We start from the raw sequence: 19,407 nt of genomic DNA on the forward strand, positions 1-19,407 counted from the left end.
TGGAACCTTCGACATGATGCTCTTCCCAGAGCAGCCTCATCCCCTAAGGGGAATCTCTTACAGCGCTCACATGTGGTCTCCCATCCAAATGCAAACCAGGGCAGGCCCTGCTTAGCAAAGGGGACAATTCATGCTTGCTGCCACAAGACCAGCTCTCCAAGTTATGCTTGCCTACCCCTGCTTGGGTCTTAGCTTGAAAAGTGGGCAATAAATATACAAAAGCAATAATGTGCAGAATATATTTCATCCTGTAGATTTTTTTTTTTTTAAATCACAATTTATTTTTGTTTCTATTCTTTTTGCTTTTCTTCCACAGAGCTACAGGCCCGGCTCTGTTGGGGCTGTATCTGGGTGCCAGCAACCAGCTTCTGCTCAACACTTCTTGGGGCCTTCTTTGCAGTTCCTGTTGGAGTACAGGTGGAATTTCAAGTTGTAAGAGTTCAAGTTTTATCGGAAGCAGAGGGCGGCCGTCTGGACGCATTCACAGATCTGCGTCTCACACCAGCTCCCTGTGCCTGGCGAGAGATGGAGAGGAACTTGTCACGTACATCTCTAGGCAATGAAAAGGAATGAGCCCCAGCAACTTTCCAAACCCCTTCCCCCTCCGAAACACAAAGCTGTGACATGGTTGGTGAGAAAACGATGGGGTTTTACACACCTTCCCTCCGGGAAGCAGCAGGGCTTGTGACTGTCTTGAGGGAATGTTCCTCAAGCTGATACGTTTTCTGTGCCTTTTCTTCAAGCCCTCTTTCCCTGCTGCCACAGAGCGTCATTATCTTTACCTGCCTTCTTGTCTGTTCACTGCTCACTGTTTGAGCGCCCGGACATTCCATCCCATTGACTAACACAGTTTTTTGTGTAGGTTTTGCCCCCCTACACACACACTTTAGGTTTCCTCCCTTCAGATTTTATGAAGACTGACTTATCCGTGGGTCATCCCAAATCTGCCCACACTTGTTGCTCCGGTTATCCATCCACAAGGATCATAACATTGGCAGCGCTTTCAGAAACAGTATATAGATATTTATTTATTTGTTAGATTTATATACCGCCCTTCCAAAATGGCTCAGGGCGGTTCACAGCATGATAAAAACAATGAAAACAAATTAACAATTAACATCAAACTATTAAGACACAATAAAACCAATACAACAGCCAAAAGCCCTGAAAATGAGGGCAACGATTTAAGACAATTTAAAACAGTTCATCATTTAAAACCCTGGAAGGCCAGGCCTTCTGATAGCTCTTTGCACTTGCCTCCTCCACATTATTCTCCTGCGCACATTGAGTTGAGCTTCTAGGGACTTTTCACCCACACACTCGCGATCCTTGGGACATTCAGTACTTTGCTGATGGTGCACCAAATGCTGCGATCGTTGCTACGACGAGTTTATCCACCCTGCACTTCACACCACGTAGGTCGTGTCGTGGGCATTCTGAATATGGCATAGGCCCACGCTGCAGTGTTCCATTATAACCAGACAAATTTAGAGTTGGAAGGGACTCACAGGAAAAAAAACCACCCACAAATTTTGGCCTTGGGTACCATCTCAGGGGGCTCAGAGTTTGTGCAATCTCCCCCCCGCCGATGGAAAAAAGGTGATAGCACTGTCTCACTTACAGCTTTCTCTGAGTAAATAAGCACCCCTTATTTATCCTTATCCACTAACAAAAGTCTGTGCCGTCAGGTTGGTGTCGACTCCTGGCGCCCACAGAGCCCTGTGGTTTTCTTTTGGAAGGATACAGGAGGGGTTGACCATTGCCTCCTCATGCTCAGTATGAGATGATGCCTTTCAGCATCTTTGCTATATCGCTGCTGCTCGATATAGTACCAGTGGGGATTTGAACCAACAGCCTCCTGCTCTTTAGGCAGGTAGGTTGCTTTCCCGCTCTCGTGTTTTTAAAACCATAAGAAGCTTTTTGAAACACCATTGCAGATTTGGCCACTGCAGGTCGGACGATCAGGACACACACAAAAAGCAAAAGCAAAACACTCTGAAAGCTGGGAGTCTAGAATGCTAGAAGCTCTTTCCCATCTCTAGACCTTGTTGAAAATCACACTAAGCGTTCATCCTCCCTCAGGAGAACCTCGTTAATCGTGGAATTACCATCTGCGGTTCTGCGTATCCGCGGTCGGGTAATGGACACTCAACTCAGGATATGAGGAGAAAATGGCCAAGGGGTTAAGCTAGTGTATCTAGGAAATACATAGCTAGTGTACATAGGAAGCTGCCAGATACTGAGTAGGTCCATCTAGCTCAGTATTGTCTTCACAGACTGGCAGCGGCTTCTCCAAGGTTGCAGGCAGGAGTCTCTCTCCCAGCCTTATGTCGTTGGAGATGCTGCCAGGGAGGGAACTGGGAACCTTCAGCTCTTCCCAGAGCGGCTCCATCCCCTGAGGGGGAGTTTCTTCCAGACACATTAAGTCTCCCATTCAGATGCAACCAGGGTGGACCCTGCTTAGCTATGGGGACAAGTCATGCTTGCTACCACCAGACCAGCTCTCCTACAGACTGAAATCTGCAGGTTGAAGGTGGCCAGAAATGATGTTGGCGGTCTGACAAATGATGTGTCAGCGAGCCGGCTCATTTTTTTAAAATGGCAAAAAAAAACACCCCATGATTTTTGGCCGATTTTTGGCACAATTTGGACTCTTGTTGGGGAAGGGGGGGGGGTGTATTCTTGGATTCCTAAAGGAGAGTGGAGCATGGTAAGGCACTTTATTTGGACAGTTTACTGGTTTGGGGGATGATTTGAGGATGGTTTTTGGCAGTTTTGGTAGTCCGGGAACCTAACCTCCCCCCTCCATTCCCTTAGCCCTAATGGCCCGTTGGCCATGGATTCGCTATCTCCCCCGCAACCTGCAGAATGGAACCCCTGCAGATCCTGAGATTTTCCTGACCACCCTAGCTGATTCATGGGCTAAAATAAAGAGCAGAGAAAGGGCAATCTGAACATGGCTGTACTCACACGTAGCCCTCCTCAGGAAGACAACTCACATCGGAACGTAGGAAACCACCTTATACTGGGTCAGACCCTTGACCCATCTAGCTCAGTATTAACTAATGTCTCCCTGTAGTTGCCTCTTTTCCAAATTAAAAAGCCACAGATGCTGTAGTGTAGCCTAGCCTCATAGGGAAGGTACTCCAGACCCCTGATCATTTTGGTTCCTTTCTTTTGTACCTCTTCCAGTTCTACAATATCTTTTTAAAGATATGGTGACCAAAGCTGTACATAGGAATATAGGAACATAGGAAGCTGCCATATACTGAGTCAGACCCTTGGTCCATCTAGCTCAGTACTGTCTACCCAGACTGGCAGCTGCTTCTCCAAGGTTGCAGGCAGGAATTTCTCAAAATCTTGTCCTATTAAAAAAAATCTTGTCCTATCTTGGAGATGCTGCCAGGGAGGGAACTTGAAACCTTCTGCTCTTCCCAGGGAGGCTCCATCCCCTGAGGGGAATCTCTTCCAGTGCTCACACATCAAGTCTCCCATTAGTATGCAACCAGGGCAGACCCTGCTTAGCTAAGGGGACAAGTCATGCTTGCTACCACAAGACCAGCTCTCCTCTTTTAACTCCAGATGTGGTACTCCAGATGCGGCTGCACCATAGATTTGTATAAGGGCATTATAATATTGGTATTTTGATTTTCAATCCCCTTCCTAATGATTCCTAGCATGGAATCAGCCCTTTTCACATATATTGATGGGAGTTATGGTCCAGTATCTCTGTATTCAAGACTGGGAACCCCTTCTCCACACTGTGGGAAAGAATTTCTCCCCTAAATCATGTCCAGTTCTCCTAAAACCTATTTTTTTCTCTAGCCGGAGACACCAACCAATATGAAAAACAGTTCAACAGAACAGAACTACTTTGGAAGTAAGTGTGTGTGTGTGTGTGTGTGTGTGTGTGTGTGTGTATCATACCGAAGTGTTCACCTACAGTCCAGCAGAGTGAGAGAACGTCACTGATCTGAAGATGGCCGGGTGCTGGACCACATTTTTGCAATGCAAGGGGTTTTGTAACCGCTACACAAGAATAATCTTCATGCATTCATCCATACAATTACACCAAGAGGACTTCTTTGCCGTGTTTGATAGATCGTACATGCACACTGGAAATGTAGAAGGTGGGTTAAAAAAGAAGCAGATGAACTTGTAGTACGGAAAGCTTAATCCCAGAATTCCTTGTAGAAATGCTTCCACCAAGACCTCAAAGATAACATACCAGATGCAAAGATAAAATACCAGATGTTACAAGTCTACTGAGCTAGATAGACCAACGGCCTGACTCAGTATATGGCAGCTCCCTATCTTCCTATGTTCCTTCCTAAGTTAAAATAAAGCCTATCAAGTTTCAATGTCAGAACACCGTCTTCAGTTGCTTACAAAACTGGTTTGGTTTTGTAAGCAACTTGTAACATCTGGTATTTTATCTTTGTGTAATAAAGAGGTCTGGGCGGAAGAACTGCTTTAAAGTCAATATGTGCATAGCGTTGCCAACTTATCAACACTGGTAGAAATTCTTCTAGTTAAACTGGAATTCAGGAGGAGTGAAACTCAGAGCAGAACAAACTCCCGGAACAATAAAGAACAGAAGAGGGGAAACCTTCTCATGCTTTCCCTCCATGCCTTTAAACCTTAACTAGCATTTGCCTTTTCATTTTCAAATCCTCAAAACATTTAGGCCAGGGACTCTTTTCCTATGTTTAGATTTAATTTCACGAGGGGTAATCCAGGCGCAGCGGGGAAATGACTTGACTAGCAAGCCAGAGGTTGCTGGTTTGAATCCCCGCTGGTATGTTTCCCAGACTATGAGAAAACACCTATTTCGTGCAGTTGCGATATAGGGAAGATGCTGAAAGACATCATCTCATCCTGTGAGGGAAGAGGCAATGGGCAACCCCTCCTGTATTCTACCAAAGACAATCACAGGGCTCTGTGGGTGCCAGGAGTCGACACCGACTCAACGGCACATTTGACAATCCATTAATTGTTGGTAAATTGTAATATTGATTCTGGTTTTTGACTGAAATTCAGATTTATTCATTCATAGGCCAGGGGCTCTCAACCCAGAATATGTTGGCCTACAACTCCATTATCCCTTGGGGATGTGGCTATGGATGATGGAAGTTGTAGTCCAACAATATGGAGCACCCCAGGTTGAGAACCTCTGGTTTAGACTCTCCTTGGGGATTTCCGGGGCTCCCTGAGTGCATTCTGGGATACTCTTGAATGATTTAAGCCAATCCCCCAGACTAGCCATAAGAAAGAAACCCCTTGCAATATAAATCCTTGACGGAAAAGAACTTTGAAAGTAAGCATGGTGTTTGAAAGATGTTGATTTACCTGTCAGTGGCATCCCTCGGTTTCCCTTTGCCACCCAGACCTCAGTAACACCCGTATGTGGTGTAATCTGGGAATGCGCTTTTTCCAGTGACTTCGTTGATCGTAGCTTTAAATTCCAGAAGGCTCCCTTGAGCTATCAAAACACCTGCAGGTTGGCTGCTAGAGAGGCATGTGCTTCAATTGACTCTATTTAACAGGATCTGTCCTACTGTTCGCCTTTTCCTTCTGGATGTCTCATTTAAACACACACACACACACACACACACACACACACACACACACACTCTTACCCCTGGACTTTGGGGCCGAAGGCCAGGCCCTGCCAAGCCCCCTGGGGGACCCAAATCCTCTTTAGTCTGTCCCTGGTGGTGTGTTAGCCTGGCCAAGCATGATGATGCTTAATTTGCAAGGGAGTGGGGCTTCCAAAGGTCTTTCGGTCCAGCCTCCAAAATTACCTAGGTGCACCTCTACACACACACACACACATACACCCTTGAGAGTGGGGGTTGTCGTTCTTCTGCGTTCAAACTTTTTGCTCCTCATTCCATGTTCACTAGAAGTAGAAGATGGAGCAGATTTCTTCTCCATTGCTTCCGAGGGCAGGACGAGGACCCAGGGGCTGAAATGATAGGGGAGCCCATTTAGGCTAGCCACTAGGAGGAATTCCCTTACTGCAAAAGCTGTTGGACATTGGAGCAGACTGGAACAGTCTGCCCCCAAGTGAGTTGAAATACAAATATATGACAAATATTTATATACTGCTTTTCAACAAAAGCCCCCAAAGTTTTTTACACAGATAAAGGAAGGAAGGAAGGAAGGAATAGATTTAGAAGAAAGAAAGAAAGAAAGAAAGAAAGAAAGAAAGAAAGAAAGAAAGAAAGAAAGATGTCTCCTTGTCCCAAAAGAGCTCACAATCTAAATAAAGGTACATAAGAGAGACCCCAGCAACAGCCCCTGGAGGGATGCTGTGCTGAGGATGGATAGGGCCAGTTGCTCTCCTCAGTTGCTCTCCCCCTGCTAAAGAAAGAGAATCACCGCTTTTAAAAAGGTGCCTCTTTGCTCAGTTAGCAGGAGAAATGACACGGAGCCAGATTCAAGCTAGATGTTAGGAGAGATTTCCTATCTGTTAAGTGCTGTTTGAAGCCACCTAATGGCACAGCAGGGAAGTAACTTGCCTAGGGAGCAAGAGGTTGCCGCCAGTTCGAATCCCCACTGGTATGTTCCCCAGACTATGGGAAACACCTTTATCGGGCAGCAGCGATATAGGAAAGATGCGGAAAGGCATCATCTCATACTGCGCGGGAGGAGGCAATGGTCAACCCCTCCTGTATTCTAGCATAGACAACTACAGGGCTCTGTGGGCGCCAGGTGTCGATACCGACTCGACGGCACAACTTTACTTTACCTTAAGTGCTGTTTGAGAGTGGGGCACTCTGCCCCAGTGGGTTGAAATGACCAGGAAGCAGATTTAGGCTAGCCATTAGGGGGTGGATGTCTTAAACCGTAAGCACTGTTTGACAGTGGAACAGTCTGCCTCATGCCGAGGTGGGTTCTCCTTCACTGCAGGTGTCCATACAGAGGCTAGATGTCCATCTGTTGGGGATGGTGCCGCAGATTCATAGGAACATAGGAGGCTTCAGACCTTCAGTCCATCCAGCTCAGTATTGTCTACACCAGGTCTGCTTAACTAAGCCCCCCCCCCCCACTCACCGATATGTGAACCAAAGTGACTCCATTTTGTTTCTAACTCCATTCTGATTTCAGATAGAAATATTCTTGCTAGCTAGAGGCTTGAACTTTCCAAGACCTGTAGAGGCCCCTGGCTTTGCATTCCTGAATGTATATAGTTCTTCACACTTCTGGATAACAAAGAACAAGGCCTTCAGCCTTGAAGAGAAGAGATGAGCCGAGAGGCCATCTGGGATGTAATTCAAATGTAACAAGCTGGTGTTAGAATCATACAGAGGATAAACAAAAGGCAGCAACAGGGTCATAAATGCCAGTTGGGCCTGGATCTTCTCTCTGGCCATCTACTACGTCTTATCTATCAGGTGTCACATGGCGTTGGGGGCTGGAGGGGAGAGGATCACGTTGGGGTATAAATGCTTGTAACAAACAAAGGACTGGGCTCTCGATTTGGGCTCGACCCCCGACAGCCTCACTTTCTGCAGAAATAAACTTTCAAGCTTTTCCTCTGGTTGCGTGCGTTGATTGGCGTATTGCACCACCCAGACAAGAACCGCCCTTTGGGGAGATCCGATTGGTGCTTTGGCCTCCCCAGTCTGGGAGCAGTGGGGCCAACAACGGATCCACCGGATCGGTCAGTTTCACCGAGGAACGGACTCTTGTGGGCTCCTGTGGTCTGCAGCTTGCTACTCACTGGTGACGCCTTACGGAAAAGCTTTCTCGGGAGAAGGTCTCACGGGGTTGTGACCGGTCGGGAGCAGAGCCTAGGAGCGTGGTGAGTCCCAATAAGCCGAGGGGGGTCGGAGATCCCAGTGGGCAAAAGTCTCTAGCCAGATCGGGGAGAGGTGGGTGAAAACTGCTGTGCCGTACCAAGGGTCTGAGGCCAGGCCAGGACCACCTGTGGACGCAATGGGTACCACTCAGAGCAGAGAGGGCTTAGCATCCCCTAAGGCGAAAGCAAAAGAGTGCACTCCCTTACACTGTGTTCTGAAAAACTGGAAGAAACTTGGTGGGGGTCCCCTGAGTAAAAAACATCTGATCCGGTACTGTTCTGAAGTCTGGCCTGGTTATGAGCTCTGGTGCTCCGAAAGGTGGCCACCGGAGGGTTCGGTGAAACACGAGACCATCTTGCAGTTGCTCCTGTTTTGTACATGCCGCGGTAAATTTGTCGAACACCGGTATGCGTGGCGATTTTGGGAGCTATGGAAAGATGTGGAGACTAGACGGAAGTGTGATTTGGACCGGGTTGTCTCTAGCAGTGTGGAAGCGAACAAGGTTCCCCTTCCCCACGTGTATCCCAACCCTGTGCCAGAGGAGGCTTGTCTTTCCGCCGTGTCTGGAAATCCTGCTCCGAGGACACCACACCTTGCCCAGGTCATAAGAACCCCTCCCTCTGCCCCTCCGACTGAGCCGATTGTGAGTGGGGAAGCGAGTTCCAGTAGCAGCGCCCCAGGGAACCCGGGGTCCCCAACCTGTCCAGCCTCCCCGGCCGATACAATAGATGGCCCAGGGCAAGGGGTTGACAGCTTGGACGCAGAAGAGGAGGATGAACAGGAGGTGGTCCGGAAGAAGAAGGGAAAGGCAGACCCGATCCCAAGGGACCCTTACGAATTCAGGGGGGGAGAGGCCGGAGCCGGCTGGACATCCATATTCATCCATACACCATTCACCACCACTGATTTGTTTAACTGGAAACTACGCCTGGGGCCCTACCGGGAGCACCCTGAAAAGATGGCATCATTGTGGGAATCCGTTTTCATGACCCACAAGCCCACTTGGGCAGACATCCAACAAATGCTCTCCATTCTTCTGACCAGCGAAGATCGGCGCTTAGTAGTCGGGAAGGGCTTGGCCCTGGCCGCCGAGGCGGCCACAGCGGTGGGAGGCCTACCCGCCAACGAGGCTTTCCCCACCCGCCAGCCCAACTGGGATCCCAGCACTGCAGCTGGGTCCCAGCGCCTTTCGGACTATAGAGGCTTCCTCCTGAGGGCGCTGCGCACGGCTGTCCCCAAAACGATCAACTTCCAGAAAGTTTGCCAGCTTAGGCAAGGGCCGCGTGAGACCCCAGGAGATTTCCTGGACCGGTTAACCCAGGTCTTCCAAAAACACTCCAACTTTGATTTCCAAGCCGGAGAGGATGACTACCTGCCGAAGAGGGTGTTCATGGGGCAGTCGGCTGACGATATCCGAAGGAGACTGCAGGAGATTGATGGCGGGGCAGGCTTGCCAGTGTCGGCTTTAGTGGAAGCGGCCTACAAAGTTGTTCATCAAAGGGACCAAGTGCAGGAGATGATGGAGGAGAGGCAGATGGAAAGGGAGATGGAGATGTTGGCTGAAGCCATCAGAGGAGACCGGCCAGGCGGGCGGAGAAGGGATGGAAGGAGAGATGGACCGCCGCAGGGGGGACCTCAGAGAGGTCGGCTGGGTCCCAACCAGTGTGCATACTGTGGGGAGGAAGGACACTGGAAACGCACATGCCGATTATTGCAAGCCTCCGAGCCAAGTCAGCCGGGGTTTTTACCTACCTCGTGGCCAGGGAGGACCTGGATGGGCATGGCAGAACTCCCGCACCATTCCCCAACAGTCGGGCCAAGAACACCGCCCCCAGCCTATGGCCGCTGTCAGAGACTGTGAATCAGAATGAAGGAGACCAGGGGCTCCCTTGGGACACCAGGTGGTCCTCCTATCCCCACAAGAGCCCCTGGTGACAATGGAAGTGGGGACCCGACACCACCGTGCAGACTTCTTGGTAGACAGTGGGGCCACCTACTCAGTTTTGCTATGAAGGAAAATTGGGGGAAAGACTGTTGAAACATCTACACGACTCTACACATCCGGGAGCCTCGAAACGGATCCAGATCTGTAATTTGAATTCTTTATTGGCATTTAGGAGAGCCCTCAAGACCTACCTGTTTGGCCTGGCCTTCCAGGATTTTTTAATTGTTTTAAAGGGTTTTTAATATATCGGGTTTTTCTAAGGTTTTGAATTGTTTTCTTTTTTGGCTGCTTGTAGTTTAAATTTTTCATTCCCGGTCACCGATTGATTTTAACTGCTTTATGATATTTGTGAACCGCCCTGAGCTATTTTGTCAGGGCGGTCTAGGAATCGAACAAAGAAACAAAGAACTAAATGATGGGCACTCACTACTTGCACCCTCAACTTTGCAAAGAAGCTGAAAACCTTGTCTCTGCCTTGGGAATAATCCCATCAGAAGGAGAAGACCGCCACCTGGTGTTCAAAGAGCGGGACTCACTCCTGGAGAAGAATGGCAGATTGACTTGACTGAGTTACCAAAGGCAAAAGTTGTGTATCCCTGTACACAACACCCAAGGCAAATGGATACAGATACCTCTTAGTCCTGTTTCAGAGGTGACACAAGAAGGTGTCAAGAGGGCTAGGGATACAATGGACTTTGTTCAGCCTGGCACCCGGGTTCCAGTGGGGCTGTAGAATCTATGAACCGAAATTTAAAGCAGCACCTGAGGAAATTGTGCCAAGAGTTACAACGAAAATGGACTGATGCCTTACCCCTTGCCCACTTTCCTTACCCCTTGCCCACTTTTCCCTTGCCCACTTTCAACTTCCCACTTTCCCCTTGCCTACTTTCACTTCCCACTTTCCCCTTGCCCACTTTCCCCTTGCCCACTTGCCTTACCCCTTACCCACAAATGGACTGATGCCTTACCCCTTGCCCACTTTCCTTACCCCTTGCCCACTTGCCTTACCCCTTGCCCACTTTCCCCTTGCCCACTTTCAACTTCCCACTTTCCCCTTGCCCACTTTCACTCCCCACTTTCCCCTTGCCCACTTTCCCCTTGCCCACTTGCCTTACCCCTTACCCACAAATGGACTGATGCCTTACCCCTTGCCCACTTTCGCGCATGCATCACCCCCAGGGGACAGTTAGGGGTTAGCCCATTCGAGCTAACATATGGGAGAGGGTGTGTGCTTCCTGACCTCGCTTCCTCACAGGGTGAACTCTCTGTACTTGGGGAAGGGGCTTTGCGACCACATGTGCCTGGTATTGCTTCTCTCTCTGATTCCCTCCGCAGGTCTGTCGTCCAGCGCAGACCAAACGGCCTGACAGAAGCAGTGCATCCCTTCCAACCAGGGGACTGGGTCCTGATCGAGAAGTGGACCGTTCCAGGCTCCTGGGGAACAGTTCTTTTCCAGTTCTGCTAACCACTTCTACTTCCTTAAAGGTAGCTGGACAGAAAAGTGGGATACATCCTACCCGGGTCCGGTTCCCAGAGAAACCGGACTCGGACTCTGAGACAGAGGATGCCCAGGGTAACCTAGACCCTGCAACGGAGGACCCCCAAGACTGTTGGGAAGCTGAGCCCTTAGACGGGCGTAAGACTTTGTTCAGAAAACAACCAAGGGAGAGGGGTCCGTCAGGGAACCAGCCATGAAATGGCACATGATGTATTTTGTGATTTACTCTGTTAGGGGTGGGTGGAAATGGAATGAATGGCTCAGACTATATCAGTCAATTCTAGAAGCCAACAGGCTATCTGTATTCTATTATTATTCCCAAATTCAGACGTGCATTGACACTGGCCCGAATGGACGCCCTTCGATCTGCCGTTTTAGAGGGCAGGTTCAAGGGCGTCCCTTTCCCTGCCCACCTCTGCCCTTGAGGTTCTGGCCAAGTGGAGACCAGTACACATTCAGTTTTACACTGTGATTTTTTTAAGGAGGCCCGCTTGAGATTTATCTCCCCCTTATTGTCTAAGTTTTTAGGACACTCTGATGATTTGTATTTGAAGTGTTTGCTCCTTAAAACCCAGATGAAAAAATTATGAATATAGTGGCCAGGTTTTGTGTTCTAATCTGCAAAACCCGACCTGATCTTTAGCAATGCATTTCATCAGTAGTTTATACATTTCCCTCTTCTCTTTTTAAAATTGTATTTACATGATGCATTGTTTGTATTTCTTGGTATATTGGTCTATGACCGTTAAGAAAGTTCTGCTCTGTTCTGTTCAATTATAGAGGCTACTGTCCAAAACTAGTCCTGCTGGTTGTGTTCCCTGCCCTCAGCACACAACACACAGGGATTGCCCATGGCCCCGGTACCTTTAAATAGGGCAGGCTGGCGTTCTGCTCTCCACAACAGAAAATACACAGCCAATATAATTCCATGGAACTTAATGGTCCTCCATATGATCTATGGAGGAACACCTGGGAAGCAGAGGTATGTTTTAACTTTAGCCATGGCTCTGTCCTACTGGGAGAGGAGCCCAATTGTAATAAAACCTGCACATATGTCAGATCCAAGAAACTCTGGCATCTAGAGAGACTGAACACCCCTGCTACAGCTAACCATTCTTGCCTTTCTACATCTCGGGGTATCCCTGTACACAACACCAGTCTAGTGAAAGGAACGGTGAGCCAGCGTGGTGTAGTGGTTAGAGTGCTGGACTAGGACCGGGGAGACCTGAGTTCGAATCCCCATTCAGCCATGAAACTAGCTGGGTGACTCTGGGCCAGTCACTTCTCTCTCAGCCTAGCCTACTTCACAGGGTTGTTGTGAGGAGGAACCCAAGTATGTAGTACACCACTCTGGGCTCCTTGGAGGATGAGCGGGACATAAATGTAAAAATAAATAAATAATTTTTTTAAAAACTATCCAGGAGCTTTCAGAATTTCTGGATAACCAGTGTGAAATGCCCTCCCAGATACCGGGTCTGTTATTATTAATTATTAATATTATTTTATTTTTACATTTATATCCCGCTCTTCCTCCAAGGAGCCCAGAGTGGTGTACTACATACTTGAGTTTCTCCTCACAACAACCCTGCGAAGTAGGTTAGGCTGAGAGAGAAGTGCCTGGCCCAGAGTCACCCAGCAAGTCTCATGGATGAATGGGGATTTGAACTTGGGTCTCCCCAGTCCTAGTCCAGCACTCTAACCACTACACCACGCTATCATGTCTGCTTTGCAGCTTGAAATTTCCTCACTCCAGAAGGTTGTACTGCAGAATCGGTTAGCATTGGATTCCCTCTTATTGAGCCATGGGGAATGTGTAAATATTTGAATCAAACCTGTTGTGTGTGTGTGTGTGTGTAGATGAAACTGGACACACTGAGACCTCAGGAAAAATTACACACTATTGTCCAGAACCTAACTGAGGATCGGGTTACCTTGGAAGACATACTGCATGGGCCAGCTAACTAGTGGGGATGCCTATGGGCCTGGCTACCAGACAGGAGTTGGTAGACAAAGATTCTGAGAGGAATTGTAATCTTTATAGTCCTTTGTATGGCTTTCTGTTGTTTTATGCAATGTAGCCCTTCGCTGTTTCAGATGATTGTTGTACCATGTAAACTTCAGCCACAAACCCCGAATTTGCAAATAGTTATTATGTATAACAACTAGATAGCGACTATCTAGCACTAGATAGACTTGCTCCAAAGCGGGGACTGATGTGTGAACCAAAGTGACTCCATTTTGTTTCTAACTCCATTCTGGTTTTAGATAGATTTTTTGATATTCTTATTAGCTAGAGGCTTGAATTTTCCAAGACCTGTAGAGACCCCACATTCCTGAATGTATATAGTTCTTGACACTTCCCCTGTTCTAATAACAAAACAAAAAAAGGCCTTTGGCCTTGAAAATAAAAGATGAGCCGAGGGAGAGGCCATCTCGGATGCAATTCAAATGTCACAAGCTGGTGTTAGAATTATACAAAGGATAAACTAAAGGCAGGAACAAGGTCATAAATGCCAGTTGGGCCTGGATCTTCTCTCTGGCCATCTACTACGTCTTATCTATCAGGTGTCACATGGCGTTGGGGGCTGGAGGGGAGAGGATCACGTTGGGGTATAAATGCTTGTAACAAACAAAGGACTTGGCTCTCGATTTGGGCTCGACCCCTTACTTTCTGCAGAAATAAACTTTCAAGCTTTTCCTCTGGTTGCGTGCGTTGATTGTCGTTTTACAGCACCCAGACAAGAACCGCCGTTTTGGTATATCACCTCCAGCTTTTTTTTTTTTTTTACAACTCCCACAATCCCCAGCCACAGGGGCCAATAGCCGGGGATTATGGGAGTTGTAGGCGAACATCTGCAGGGGGGCCGAAATTTGAGCAGGCCTGGTCTACACTGACTGACAGCAGAACTCCAAGGTTCCAGGGAGGAATCTTATCCAGACTTACCCGGAGATGCCACCAGGGATTGAACCTGGGACCTTCTGCATTCAAGCATGAGAGGCTCTTCCACTGAGATTCCCTAAGAAGAATCTCTTACAGTGCTCACAGTTGGTCTCCCATTCAAATGCAAACCAGGGTAGACTCTGCTTAGCAAAAGGGGGCAATTCATGCTCACCACTGCAAGAATCCTCCCCACGGAGGAAGTGGCTAAACTAGAATAGCTTCAAGGTCCCTTCCCGTTCTAAACTCCCCTGAGCTAGCATAGCCAGTACATGGCCCTATAGCCATGGATCGAACCCGAGACCTTCTGCCTGCACAGCCACTGAGGTATGGCCCTTCGTCTTAGCTGCCCAAGTATTATGTTGTGTTTTACTTACTGCAGCTCAACAGCACAATTGGTCCCAAGAACAGCTTCATCTCCCTTGCACAAAGACTTGGGAATGAGATGATAGCAGGATTCGCCTACTTTCGGAATGGAAGGGAGATGGCCTAACTTTCCATGAATTAGTCCCCGCCAACAGCTGCGGCATCGTTGTGAGGGTAAAAGGGAGGGTGATGGTGGTCCGAAGGCGATCGTCCCATCCTTTCGCCGAACAGGTGAAGGAAGCGGGTGTGAGACACAGAACATAAGAACAGCCCTGCTGGATCAGGCCCAAGGCCTATCTAGTCCAGCATCCTGTTTCCCACCATGGCCCACCAGATGCCTTTAGGAAGCTCACCAGCAAGAGGTGAGGGCATATACCCTCTCTCCTGCTGTTGCTCCCCTGCAACTGGGATTGAGAGGCATCTTGCTCCTGAGGCTGGAGGTGGCCTATAGCCACCGGACTAGTAGCCATTGATAGACCTGTCCTCCATGAGTTTCTCTAAGCCCCTTTTAAAGCCATCAAAGCTAGTGGCCATCCCCACATCCTGTGGCAGAGAGTTCCAGAGATTAATTATGTGCTGTGTGATGCTGTGTGAAAATGTATTTCCTCTTGTTGGTCCTAAATATCCAGACCTTCAGTTTCAGGGGATGATCCCTGGTTCTAGTGTTGTGAGAGAGGGAGAAAAATTCCTCTCTGTCCACTCTCTCTCTACTCCATGCATAACTTGTGTAAGGGCATTATATTAGCATTTTTATTTTCAATCCCCTTCCTAATGATCTCTAGCATGGAATTTGCCTTTTTCACAGCTGCCACACATTGAGCTGACACTTTCAACGAGCTGTCCACCACGACCCCAAAATCCCTTTCCTGGTCTGTCACTGACAGCTCAGATCTCATCAGCTTATATGTGAAGTTTGGTGTTTTTTTTAAAAAAAGTTAATTTAATTTGTTTATTTTACACACTTCTATACCACCCCAAACTCAAGTCTCTGAGCGGTTTACAACAAGCAAACAAAAAGTTAAAACGTTGGTTAAAATAAATGACAACAAACAAAAAACTTAAAACAGTAGTCAAAACAAAATAAATGGCATAGTAAAAGTAAAAACATTATGACAATTTAAATTTTAAAACAACATTTTAAAACGATGCTAAAACAGTTAAAACAATATTTAATTAAAAGCCTGGATGAATAGGTGAACAGGTGTGTCTTTAAAGACTTTTTAAAAGACTTTTTTTGCCCCAGTCCTACCTAGATCAGGTATAGAGGTGGTACCACATAAGGGCACCTGAATGGGATGGTATGAGATGACCTTATGCACCCTGATCTGAGATGGCGTCTGCCCAGAAACTAGATGGATTACTTTTTACCTGAATTCCTTGTTTTATTTTGGCCTACTTTCTTTAAGCTTATCAGATCACCCAGCTCTCTGTGTGTGTCTCCGTATGTGTGTGTGTGTGTCCCTACCAACTTTGCAATGCCTGGAGTCATTTCAACCAAATTTGCTGCCACTGTAGGGACTCATAGGGACACCCCAACAGAGTAGCTTGTGAAGATGTCATCCAATCCCATTAAAGATGGCGGATGTGTGGATGTTTGAGGTGAAAGTGGGCCAACTTGTGAATGATCAATTAATGCCTGATGAATTAAGATTGGTGATGATCAATTAAGATTGTGTATAGCAGGGATTCTCAATGTTGGGTCCCCAGATGTTATTGGACTTCAACTCCCATAATCCCCAGCCAAAGGCCACCGAGGCTGGGAATTATGGGAGTTGAGGTCCAATAACATCTGGGGTCCCAACACTGAGAATTGAGAGTCGAGACATAAATGGTACATGCTGAGTTTAGTGGCACAATGCTGCTGATAAACTGGCAATCCTAGGAGCACAGGGAGCTGCCATATACTGAGTCAGACCCTTGGTCTATCTAGCTCAGTATTGTCTTCACAGACTGGCAGCGGCTTCTCCCAGGTTGCAGGCAGGACTCTCTCTCAGCCCTTACTTGGAGATGCTGCCAGGGAGGGAACTTGGAACCTAGATGCTCTTCCCAGAGAGGCTCCATCCCCTGAGGGGAATCTCTTCCAGTGCTCACACTTCTAGTCTCCCATTCATAAGCAACCAGGGTGGACCCTGCTTAGCTAAGGGGACAAGTCATGCTTGCTACCACCAGACCAGCTCTCCTCTCCTTCTTTTCCCATCTTGTAATGAAGATGATTTCTTAGATGTCCTCTTACTGTGTCTACTGAGTTGCGTTCTGGAAGGATGCTGAGATGGCACCTTTGGAGATCTTTTGTAAGCCGAGTGGTCACTATTTATTTTATTTTATTTTTATTTATTGTTAGATTTGTATACCACCTTTCATTAAAAGCAATCACAAGGCGGTTCACATAGAGGAAAAAAATTAAAACAGGACTATAAAAGTTACACAATTAAAATATTACGCTAAAAATATAAAAACAGATCTGATTAAAAGGATTTTAAATTACATACATAAAAATAACCATACAATATACAAAGAAGCAGCAATGGAGACATTCACATAAAAGCCTGAGTAAAAAGCCAAGTCTTCACATGATTTTTCCATGTTTCTTCACATATTTTTTTCCCATTTCCAGTAGAGGGGAACATTTTTCCATGAAATGACGTTTGCTGCACTTTACTGAATGGTTAAGCAGTTTGGGAGATTCTGAAGCCGCTGAGCTATCATATTATGTTACAGAAGAATATGAGACCAGTTTTAATGAATCAGACAAAATCTTTATGAAAAGGTTAATGAATCAGTCAAGTAGACCAGCAGAGGGATGACTCTAAGGCAGGCCTGCTCAACTTCGCCCCTCCTGCAGATGTTGGCCTACAATTCCCATAATCTCTGGCTATTGGCTGCTGTGGCTGAGAATTATGGGAGTTGTAGTCCAAAAACAGCTGGGGGGCCTAAGTTGAGCAGGCCTGCTCTAAGGGTTAGCAAAAGTTGCAGGAGCTCCTCCCAGAATATCTCCTGCTCCCCCATCGACCAGACTGAAACTTTAGAGTAAAGTCAAGGGAGAGAAGAGGAGGTGGTGGACTTATAGGAAGGTGGTCTTAGAGGGAGGAGAGCTGGTCTTGTGGGAGCAAGCATGAGAGCACTGAGAGACCCTTTGCTAAGCAGTGCCTGCCTTGGTTTGCATTTGAATGGGAGACTACACGTGTGAGCACTGTGAGATATTCCCCTTAGGGGATGGGGTCACTCTGGGAAGAGCAGAAGGTTCCCAGTTCCCTCCCTGGCAGCATCTCCAAGATATGGCCAAGAGAGATTCCTGCCTGCAACCTTGGAGAAGCCGCTGCCAGTCTGGGTTGACAATACTGAGCTAGATGGACCGAGGGTTTGACTCAGTATAAGGCAGCTCCTTATGCTTCTATGTCCCTGTGTTAAGTGTCAGACAATAGAGTCATGATGCGAAAGCTGGACATTGGAGAAGCAAGATAGAAAAAGCATTGATGCTTTTGAACTTTGGTGCTGGAGAAGACTTTTGAGGAGACCATGGACAGCCAGGAAAACAAACCAACGGATCATAGAACAAATCAAACCAGAATTTCCACTTGAGGCACAAATGGCCAGGCTCAAACTATTCTACTTCGGACACATTATGCAAAGATCCACCTTGAGAAGTCCATCATGCTGGGGAAAGTGGAAGGAAAGAGAAGAAGAGGACAACCAGCAGCTACCTAGATGGACTCGATGACCACAAGCGATGAATGCACCACTGAGAGAGATTAAAGGCTAAGTTGGAAGACAGATCATCCTGGAGAGAATCAATCTATGTGGTCGCTAAGAGTAAGCAGCAACTTGATGGCACTCAATCAGTCAGTCAGTCAATCAATCCTGGGGCTTCAATTAATTCTTTTGAAAGACCTCCATTGTTTAAGGAAGCCCCATCCACACACTCCTTTACTCCAGAGCAAGCATCTGCGTAGGGAGGAGACCCCCTCCAGCCTCCCAGCAGCCAGGCTAACCCCTTTGCTTCCTTCCTGCTGGGCAACATCATGTGTGCAGGGAAGTGCAGGGTTGTCTCTGAAATCCTGCCGATTTCAGCGGGCTTGGTACTTCTCTCTCCCCCGATCTCAGTTTTTCCTGCCACTCGATCTTGGAGAGGCAGAGAAAACGAGCAAGTTTGACCCAATCCAAACAGAAAGTCTTTCTACGAGGAACCTGGCCCATTTTCTAAATAAGCAAGCTCCATTAACAAGGTAAAGAAGCGGACAAAATTAATGACCTTACCTCTGTACGTATTTCATGTATCTTTCCTTGCCTAACAACATTCTCCCCCCTTCCACCTGTTCTAGCATCCTACTGAGAACTAAGTCAGGGGTTCTCAACCACGGGACCCCAGATGTTCGACTACAACTCCCATCACCCCCTGCCACAATACCTATTGTTTCTGGGGATGATGGGAGCTGTAGTCCATCAATATCTGTGGGCCCAAGGTTGGGGACCCTTGCAGTAAAGGGGCAATGCCTGTCAGGGAAGCCCAGAAGCAGGAATGAAGGCAACAGCCCCCTTTGCAATCCATAGCCCATCCCCTGGTATTTAGTGGTATACTGCCTTTGAACATGGAGGCTCTATACAGCCATCAAGGCTGATAAATTGCTTCTCTTCCAGGAATCTAGCCAATCCCCTTTTCAGGCCATCCAAGCTAATTCCATATATGTGAAAAAGGACTTGCCCTGTCTGCCTGGAATCCATTGCCAATAAAATTGATTCTTGAATGGATGGTGTTCTTCAAGCATTATAGAACCTCCTTCTTCCCAGTTCTCCACATGATGCACGGGGTGATCTTTCTTGTCCCCATCTGTCCTGTCTCTCCCCTAAAATAAAA

At 47.5% G+C, this 19,407-nt stretch overlaps 1 long non-coding RNA gene across 1 annotated transcript; it reads left to right on the forward strand.

The window, feature by feature from the left end:
• Positions 1-7,333: 7,333 nt before the first annotated feature.
• On the forward strand, positions 7,334-12,047 carry LOC128338328 (uncharacterized). The gene is made up of 2 exons (XR_008312571.1): positions 7,334-7,810; positions 11,089-12,047. It is a non-coding gene; the product is annotated as an uncharacterized LOC128338328 (long non-coding RNA).
• Positions 12,048-19,407: the final 7,360 nt, after the last annotated feature.

Source organism: Hemicordylus capensis, chromosome 16 (genome assembly GCF_027244095.1).
Source record: "Hemicordylus capensis ecotype Gifberg chromosome 16, rHemCap1.1.pri, whole genome shotgun sequence".
In the NCBI taxonomy this organism is placed as follows: Eukaryota; Metazoa; Chordata; class Lepidosauria; order Squamata; family Cordylidae; genus Hemicordylus; species Hemicordylus capensis.